Below are 8,747 nucleotides of genomic sequence, written 5' to 3'. Positions count from 1 at the left end.
CAGAAGTAGTAAACTGGATTTCATTTTCTGCAAAGAGCTGCATATTGGTTATAGGCAGATTATGTTAATGGGATAGGTATCTAAAAGGTATTGCAATTTGGTTCTTAATTCTTTCTTCTGTCTCAGTTGCTCACACAGCTTTACACCTGATCATTTTTACTCCTTCAGTCTTTTCCCAGTTGCTTCCTATAAACATCCAGGTTAAGTCTCCTGCTCACTTTGCAAATGATTCTTTTATTCAGAGATCTTCAGTGTTTTGAGTGGCTAAACTAATTTGAATAATTTTCAGAATGGCCTATTTCAGTTCTCCTATGGGTTTCATTCTAGTTAATCACCATACTCCAGATACTTCAAAAGAAAGAGAAACTAATCAATCTGAGCTTTGCTAAGAAAGAAGAAATGGCAACAAAGTTGATGCCCTCTTTCTCCTACACTGGGACTTAGTGCAGACAGTTCCAGTTTCTTGGCATTCTTTCCTTTGGGATGAAAATGGCTTATATTTAGGACAACTATAGGATAATCTTATTCCACCTGGAATGATTTTGAGTGAAAATAACTACATAAGGATGACAGCTGTGCACCATGACTGTCCTGGGCAAACAGTATATAGGGGGCACACTCTACTGGAGTAAGGCTCAGGTCTCAAGGTTGCCATCTTTCCCACACCAGTAGGATCAAGTAGTCTGTCATTGGAATAGAATGAATTGATGCCAGCAGTAGCAGTCATCATGTGCAATCAGGCCTCAGGTTTTATTGTGTCCTTTCACTCTCTCTCATTCTCCCCTCCCCATGCCTTTCCCTCAGACTTGGGGGATGGAAAAAAAGGGAGCTTATATTTTATTGTCAATTTTCCAATCCCAGTCAGAGGAGCGAAGCTAATTAAGCCAGTAACAATGTTTATGAATGTATCTTTTTTAAAAGGAAGATAACAATATATAGGAAAATTCCCACATGTAGGCTAATAGCAGCTTTTTCTTTTTCCTCCCATCCTCTTATGATTGTGTAAACAAACAGAAGTTAACACCCTACGCAAGTGTGTTGTGGAGTATAGGATTAAGTACCAAATTGCGGAACATATCACGAGTATTTTGGATTTGCTGAGTGCTGCCTTCCCATTAAAGCTGTGTTCAGCGGGGAAGCAAGGTGGCTCAAGCCTGTAATCCCAGCACTTTGGGAGGCCGAGGTGGGCGGATCACTTGAGGTCAAAAGTTCGAGACCAGCCTGGCCAATATGGTAAAACCCCGTGTCTACTAAAAACAAAAACAAAAAAACTAAGTGTTCAGTGAGATTGCAGCCTATGCAACAACAATAGTAATGCCAATTATTTTAGAGAAAAGTAAATGAGAGGCTACCAGTTGGGTTTAGAGGAGGTTAACGTTTTATTTTAGACAAAATTCACAGGAAATCACAGTGGGAATGTGATAAGGGGTTTGAATGATTGATGGGGACAGGAATAATTCATTTGAGAGACTAGAGTTGAGCCAGTATTCTAGATAGTGAAGTAAAATAGTAATGTAGTGATTTAGCATGGGTTATCCTTAAATCCCAGTGTCTTAACATAAGTGTATTTTTTATTCATACTGCATGTCTATGGAGGGTTCACAAGGAATGCTCATAGACATACAAGGAATCCAGGCTGAGCGTGGCACCATCAACCCATATTTCCATGAACATAGTGTTGTTGGGGAATTGCAACATGGTAAATTACACATAGGAACAACAACAAAAAAAACAACCAAGGTTAAATTTTTTTTTGACTGCCCCACAAAATGTATGAATTGAACTTGCCATGCATCACTAATAATTTTCAAATTGACCTTTAGGTTTATATTAGCAGCTAATTTTTTGTGGTACACTTAAATGTAATTTATGATTGGCTTCTGTATATAATTAAATGAAAAGCATTGCAAATACTTTTATTTTGGTATTTCTCATGATCCTCAAGTTTTTTTTTTTTAGGTGAATCTATTAGCTTTTCTAAAGATAACTATTACTATTATTTATTTATTTTTACAAAATATTGGCATTTTAATCTCTCTATAACTGGAGGGTGAATTCTTTTTCAAAAGAGTAAAACAGATCCACAATCCCTTATCTAAATTCCTAGTTTCAAAAATCTCTGAAAACAAAGTTTTTTCATAACTCAATTTGGCAACAAACTCTACCTGAATTATATGAGGCTATTTGTGGTATTTATCCCACTTTAATGTGAATATGAATATATTTTGCCATAGATATATCAATATATTTGAATATAAACTGCTTCCTCAGACCCTCTGAATGTTTTACATAATGTAAAGTATATGCCCATATTTCCTTTCAAAAATCTGAGAAATTCTGAATATCAAACACATCTGTCCCAAAAGGTTTCAGAAAAGGGACTATGGACCTATATTTCCATTCTCTTAACAAGTTCAGAAAGTGATATTATGATCCAAATTTAATATACATAATTTCCAAAACAAAAATTTTCAGGTCCTTAGTTTTCTAAATTATTTTAATATTTAAAATATTCATTATTCATTTTAACCTTGAGTAACAACGGGAAATACTTTGAAATGCTTGATTTTATCATACCACTAGGTGGCATCTTTGTAAAGTAAAAGCACATCAAAAGAAATGTTTATCACATAAATAAATGCTGAGATGAATAAAGGTAGATGTGACATGAGAAATACAAAGTCATTTGGTGGAATAAATCCTGAGAACATGCATAGATTTATCATGAAAAGGAAAATGGAAAATGGTATTGTAAAATTACTCTTTCACTTTGGGAATTGAGAAGCTTTTTTCTATTGGTTGTTTTCATTCAGTTTGAATATACATTTATTATGTAACCAAACTACATTTGTGTGTATGTGTGTGTTTGTGTGCGTAGATAGGATTTTGACATACTAATAACCTTTCCGTGCTCCACAGACTACCCAAGGAAGCCTAACTGTTAAGTTAGGTTCCTATTTAAGATTAAATTGTATAAAGTCATCCTCACAGCAAATTACAAAAAAATATGAATAGTGGATATCAAGTCACATTTAACACTGCGAAACCCTTAAGTTCTCTCCTACCAGCTTTTCTTCTCCCATCTCCTGACTCTATTCCTAAACCTACTGTTTGCATACTGTCTCTAACATTGAGAACAGTGAATGATAAATTTTAAAGAGGAGACCCAGAAAAGTGAATGTTTAAAGCCAGCGGAATTTTTATTAGTAGCAGAATGTAAGATAAATTATGATTTTGGAGATGGGAGTGTATGAGTGTTTGTAAAATCTTATCTGCGCACCTCCACACCTGGTCTACCCATCCAAGAAAGCCTAATTCTAGTGGTTACCTCTATGCCCATTTTTCCCCTTTACTTTTCATGAATGTGTGGAAATGATTAAAATGCATTTCCTTTTACTGATCATTATTAAAGCCAGTTTTATCTGAGAATATATATTTCACTATTCTAGTAAAATATATTTTAAAATGAGATGACTAAAAAAAATGGCATTGAACATTACAAAGTTATTGGGGAGATGAGAGTGCAATTTCAGCAGAACAGTATAAAGAAATAAATGAAGACAACATTTATGAATAAGGGAATGAACCTGTACTAATTTTATTAATCCTTTTAAAACATCAAATCAAATTAAACAGTACCGTAATAGTGATTAAAAATCTGGGACCTGGAGTTAGATTGCTTGGGTTTAATCCTAGTTCCTTCATTAAACTTTGTGTGCCTTAGTTTTCTCATTTACAAAATGGATCTAATAGCAGTTTCTGCCTAATAAAATCGTTGTAAGGATTAAATTAGAAATCTGTGTACGATGCCTCATGACAATTAATACTTCATAAATGTTAGCTGCTATTACGAGATAGTAATATATAGTTTGTTACTAAATTTCCAAGAAGAACATACTTGACCTGGCCTCCAGTACCGTCCTGTGCTTCTTTAAAAGTTTTCTTATTTATTGATAGGCCGGGCACGGTGGCTCACATTGCTTGGGGCTAGGAGTTCCAGATCAGCCAGGCCAACATGGTGAAACCCCACCTCTACTAAAAATACCAAAATTAGCTGGGCTTGGTGGCGGGCGCCTGTAATCTCAGCTACTCAGGAGGCTGAGGCAGGAGAATCGCTGGAGCCCGGGAGGCGGAGGTTGCAGTGAGCCGAGATCGAACCACTGCACTTCAGCCTGGGCGACAGAGCAAGACTCTGTATACACTTAAAAAAAGGGGAAGAAAAAGAATTCATTGATAGACAAAATTTAGTTTATTAACTAATTTAGTGATTAACAAAAGTTCTGCTTCTCTTATAAGGAGAATTATTTGATAGCTACTGTCTCCCATTTCTCTTTGGCTGCCAGGAAGCTGAGGCAAGTTGTTAATTTAAGAAAACCAAGTAGGCATCTGACAGTTTCCCGCCTCTGACTTCAAACTGATGATTTCTCTGACTCTGATTTTTTATATCTGTAAGATTAAATTGCTGTTAGTGTTTGGTTCAGAGAGCTGTGCCCTTTCACAAGTATAAAAGATCTTGGATGTCCTCATTCACTTTTGGATCTAGGTAACCACTTGGTAACAGCCTCCCCCTCTGGCTCCTCCCCTTCTCCCTGCCGCGTCCCTCCTCCCCGCCCCCTCGCCTCTGGCTCCTCCCCCTTTTCCCTGTCGCGTACCTCGTGTGCAGCCCCCGACCCTCTCCTCTGGCTCCTCCTCTTCTTCCCTACCGCGATCCTCTTTCGGGACCCCGGACCCCAGCCCACCTCTGGCTCCTTCCCGTCTTTCCTGCCGCGCTCCACCTTCCCAACACCGCCCCTCCGCCTCTAGCTCCTCCCGTTCTCTCCTGCTGCACTTCTTCACGACCCCGCCTTCCGGCCTCTGGCTCCTCCCCTTCTCTTCTGCGGCGCTCCTCCTTTCCGACCCCCTCCCCGCGTTTGGCTCCTCCCCCAGGCCTGCCGCGCTCCTCCTTCCCGGCTCCGCCCCCTGCCCGCCTCTGGCTCCTACCCCATTCCGCCTCTTGCTCCTCCCCTTCCCCCCTGTCCGGCCCTGGCAGGAAGAGGTGGTGCCAGGGTCGTTGCTAGGATACGACCAGTAACTGAGAATGCGGCGAGTATTGAAGCTGCTTCTTAGGAGCCTGGGAAAGCACTTCGACGAGAATAGTTGCGTTTCGCACACAGGTAGGAGGACAAGTTTTGACTGCGGCTTCCTGGCCCGACGCTTAGACCCAGCCTAGAGCCGGTAACAGTCGCGCTGAAGTCTGAGTTCTGTGTGCGGGGCAGTGATTCCCGCCTGAGCTCCTGGGGCTGCCTGGTCGGTAGGGAATGTTCCACCTTTACTTAAAAAACCGTGCGAAGTATTCCATCTTTCTGGGCTCCTTTTCTGGCTCCTTCGCTCTGGTTTGGGACTTGAATCAGCAGCATCAAGCTAGGAGGTACACCTCACCTCACACCCCGAGTGCTTTTCACGGTAATTGCATAGAAGAAGTGTGTATAACACAAACCTGGCAGTAGAAACTCTTAGCCTTCCGTGGCAACCATTCTCTTATTAAGTCGAGGGATTTTAGACTTTCCTCACCTGGCACTCTCACTCCTTCCTCTCCACCCGTGGTCTTTGCCTCTTAACAAGCTTAAAAATTCAACAGACCTATTTGGTAGAAAGCAATACTGGATCCTTGCCTTACTAATTATACTACATTCTAAATGTATTAAGCTTTAAATGATAAGGAATGAAATGTAGGTGAAAAGGGAGACTTTTTTGTATGCAAACATGATAGAGGTTGCTCTTTTAAACAATAAGATTAAAACATTTACATTCGAATAGATAATACATAAAAAATAGTACGAATAGTAAAAAGAATGAAGAGTGAAAATCCACCATCTACCCATTTCTCCCCATCTCCAGGCCACCTTCCAGAGGTGCTTTAGACATATGCAAATAGGTAGGTACACCTGTAACATTGTGCGTACTATTCTGTGATTGGCTTTTACACTTAAGACTGTGTGTCCAATTGTTTTCTATCAGTATTTACAGATCTGTCTCATGTATTTATGGATGAATTTATGTATTTATGTTTCATTGTGAGAAGGTGTTTTGAAGCATATCAGGAAATTTGGAAACTCTCATAAGCAAAAAGATTGATAAATGTCACTACCTAGCAATCTAAAACTATTGTATAGTAAGAGAAAACAAACAACATCAAACATACAATGGGAAATATAAGTGCAACACACAACAAAGGGATATTTAATTATTAGGACTCATAAAACAATCTGAGGATGTAAGGAAACAGGTAAGGGGAACTTCTCGTGGCTGTAAAAGAAAACAGTGTTGGAATTTAACAAAATTAAGATCTGTATGCCCTTTTACTTGTCCCTTCTAATTCTAGGAACTCATTTTCAGTATACTTACACATATATACAGAGATAGATGTATAAGATGTTTGTTGCAGCGCAATTTCTAATAGTAAAAAGCTAGAGACAGCTTAAATGTGCATCAGTGAGCAACAGTTGACTACAATGTGGCTTAGCCTTGCAAACAAATTACTGAGAAGTTGTTGAAAAGAATGTGGCAGAATCGTATTTTACGTAAAAATAAATGTTAAGCACATATTATAAATATAAGTCGTAAAACAGTGTTAAAGTTTAAAAATAAACAGAAATATAGTTTATAAAAGACATCGATATGATCATAAACAAATTTAAATGTATATGTATTATATAATTGTAGCTTTGTAGACAATTCCTGGAAAGATAAACTGCCTAACAATGAGAAAATTAGCATGTCTGGAATACTTTTACTTCTTATTTTATCCCCTTCTGTTCTGTTAGATTTTTTTTCTAGTAAGCACATATTACTCTCTTAAAAACAGCCAAATGAACAATAACAATAATAAAAAAACAATTTTGAAAAGTCTTTTCCAACTGTAGCTTTCCAAACTGGGTTGAAATTTCACATTTTACATTTCACACCTTAATATGTGTGTTTTGTTATTTACGTTTAATATTTGCTGCAGTGAGAGTTTACACATATTTATGTATGCAAGTAGAGCATATTAATATATACATATGAGGGGGTATTAGGAACCAATAAAATTAGCTCCTTGTTCTAGATGGGTGAAAAAAAATCTGAATATTTTCTACTCTATTTTAAATAATAGTCATGTTTCTTACTTAAGAATAAAAGACAGTCTCTGATAATGTATCTGATGACAAAATTGTTAGTTAAATTCTGGATCTGACCACCACTAACCTACCATGAGGCATTCCTGGGCCTTAGCTTTTTCATCTGCAGGGAGATCAATTTCTAGACTTTTTCTTAATCACCAGGACCCCTTTTCTGTTCTCTCCCCAACCTCCCATGGACTCCTATACTGAGATACAGCACAGTTTAGTGGTTAAAGGCATGGGTTCTGGATCCAGACTGCCTGGATTTGGATCCCAGATATACCGCTTACTAGCTCTGTGTTCTTGAAAATATTACTTAACCTCTCTGTGCTAATTTCTTTATCTGTAAAATGGGCATAATAATATCATCTGTGAGAAATAATTTAGTGTATTTGCTAATATGCTTTATTTTTAAAGTATTTTTTCTCCTACTTTATAAAATGAGTAATTATGTAATACCTAGGAGACATTATTAAGGTATAATTATCACTAGCCATTTGGAAATTTTAGAAATAGTTCATTACTAATTAGCCAACATTTATTATGTGCTTATTGTGTGCCAGGCACTGTTTACTAAGTACTGTATATGCACAATTTTATTTAATTCTTGGAAGAACCTTTGATGTTGAAACTACTAATATACCATTTCACAAGTGAGGAAAACAAGACTTAGGTTAAGACACATCTGTATCTCAAAGTCATATAGCTAGTAAGTATCAGGAACTCTGAGGGGTCTGGTGTTTTACCCTACATACTAACTAATAAGTTAGTCACTGTTTCTTGGATGCTGGGTCAAAGGGCACATAGCAAAAGAAGTAGCCAGTGCTTCAAGTTTGTGCCAATTTCCCAAGCCCCCCAAGTCCAACAGGGGAAACACAAGTGAGTCTACATGGATGCCTGCACATGGGGAATTTACTGCTTTTATAGTAAACCAAAGAAAGCCTGCTCTTTGTTTCAGGGGGAAGAGTTTATCTCAACCTTTGCAGTTTCTCAGTGCAAACACAACCCTGAGAAATGGTCTGGGTAAACAGTGGTCATGGCCTTGCATTTTTGTCACACCCCACAAGAACATGTAGGGACACTCAAGACCCATGGCCGATTGCTTCTTTCTACAGGAAGCTGTTAAGTCTGGATTCAAACTCAGGTGGACTGGCTCCACAGTCAGCCCTCCTGAAATTCCACTTTAGGAAATCAAAGCTGAGAATCACTGTACTGCATGGCAATGAAGTCATGACTTAGAAACCTTGACACTTCTTGTTTTTAGGTTGAGTAAATGCTTGTCACTGCTAACCATCATAAACACAGTTGCTAATCACCCTCTTTATCAACAACTAACATCTTGAAAACATGTAATTATTTGGGTCATTTATTCATATCATTAATTAAGGACCTTATATGAACCTTAGGCACTACTATACATACAATCTACAGGTAACAGAACTATGATCTGTGTGTGTGTGTGTGTGTTTGTGTGTGTTTATTTAGACAGGGTCTTACTCCATGTCTCTGGCTGGAGGGCAGTGGTGACATCTTGGCTCACTATAATCTCCACCTCCCTGGCTGAAGCGATCCTCCCACCTCAGCCTCCCGAATAATTAGAATTACACG

General features: G+C 38.3%; 1 protein-coding gene across 7 annotated transcripts in view; it reads left to right on the top strand.

Annotated features, from left to right (window-relative positions):
* The first annotated feature begins 4,647 nt into the window (after positions 1-4,647).
* Positions 4,648-8,747, top strand: part of IQUB (IQ motif and ubiquitin domain containing) — a 79,072-nt gene continuing 74,972 nt past the window's right edge. For 3 of the 7 annotated variants that reach the window (XM_073009316.1, XM_007982775.3, XM_007982772.3), the window contains exon 1: positions 4,649-5,153. The gene's annotated coding sequence lies outside the window, so the exon portion shown is untranslated. Of the gene's footprint in view, positions 5,154-5,894; positions 5,915-8,747 lie in introns of those variants that run through there. The other 4 variants (XM_038004430.2, XM_073009315.1, XM_007982776.3 and 1 more) reach the window with 3 other exon arrangements.

This window comes from Chlorocebus sabaeus, chromosome 21 (assembly GCF_047675955.1).
Source record: "Chlorocebus sabaeus isolate Y175 chromosome 21, mChlSab1.0.hap1, whole genome shotgun sequence".
NCBI lineage: Eukaryota > Metazoa > Chordata > Mammalia > Primates > Cercopithecidae > Chlorocebus > Chlorocebus sabaeus.
The sequence above is the reverse complement of the archived record's forward strand: the minus strand, read 5'-3'. Positions and strand labels throughout refer to the sequence as shown.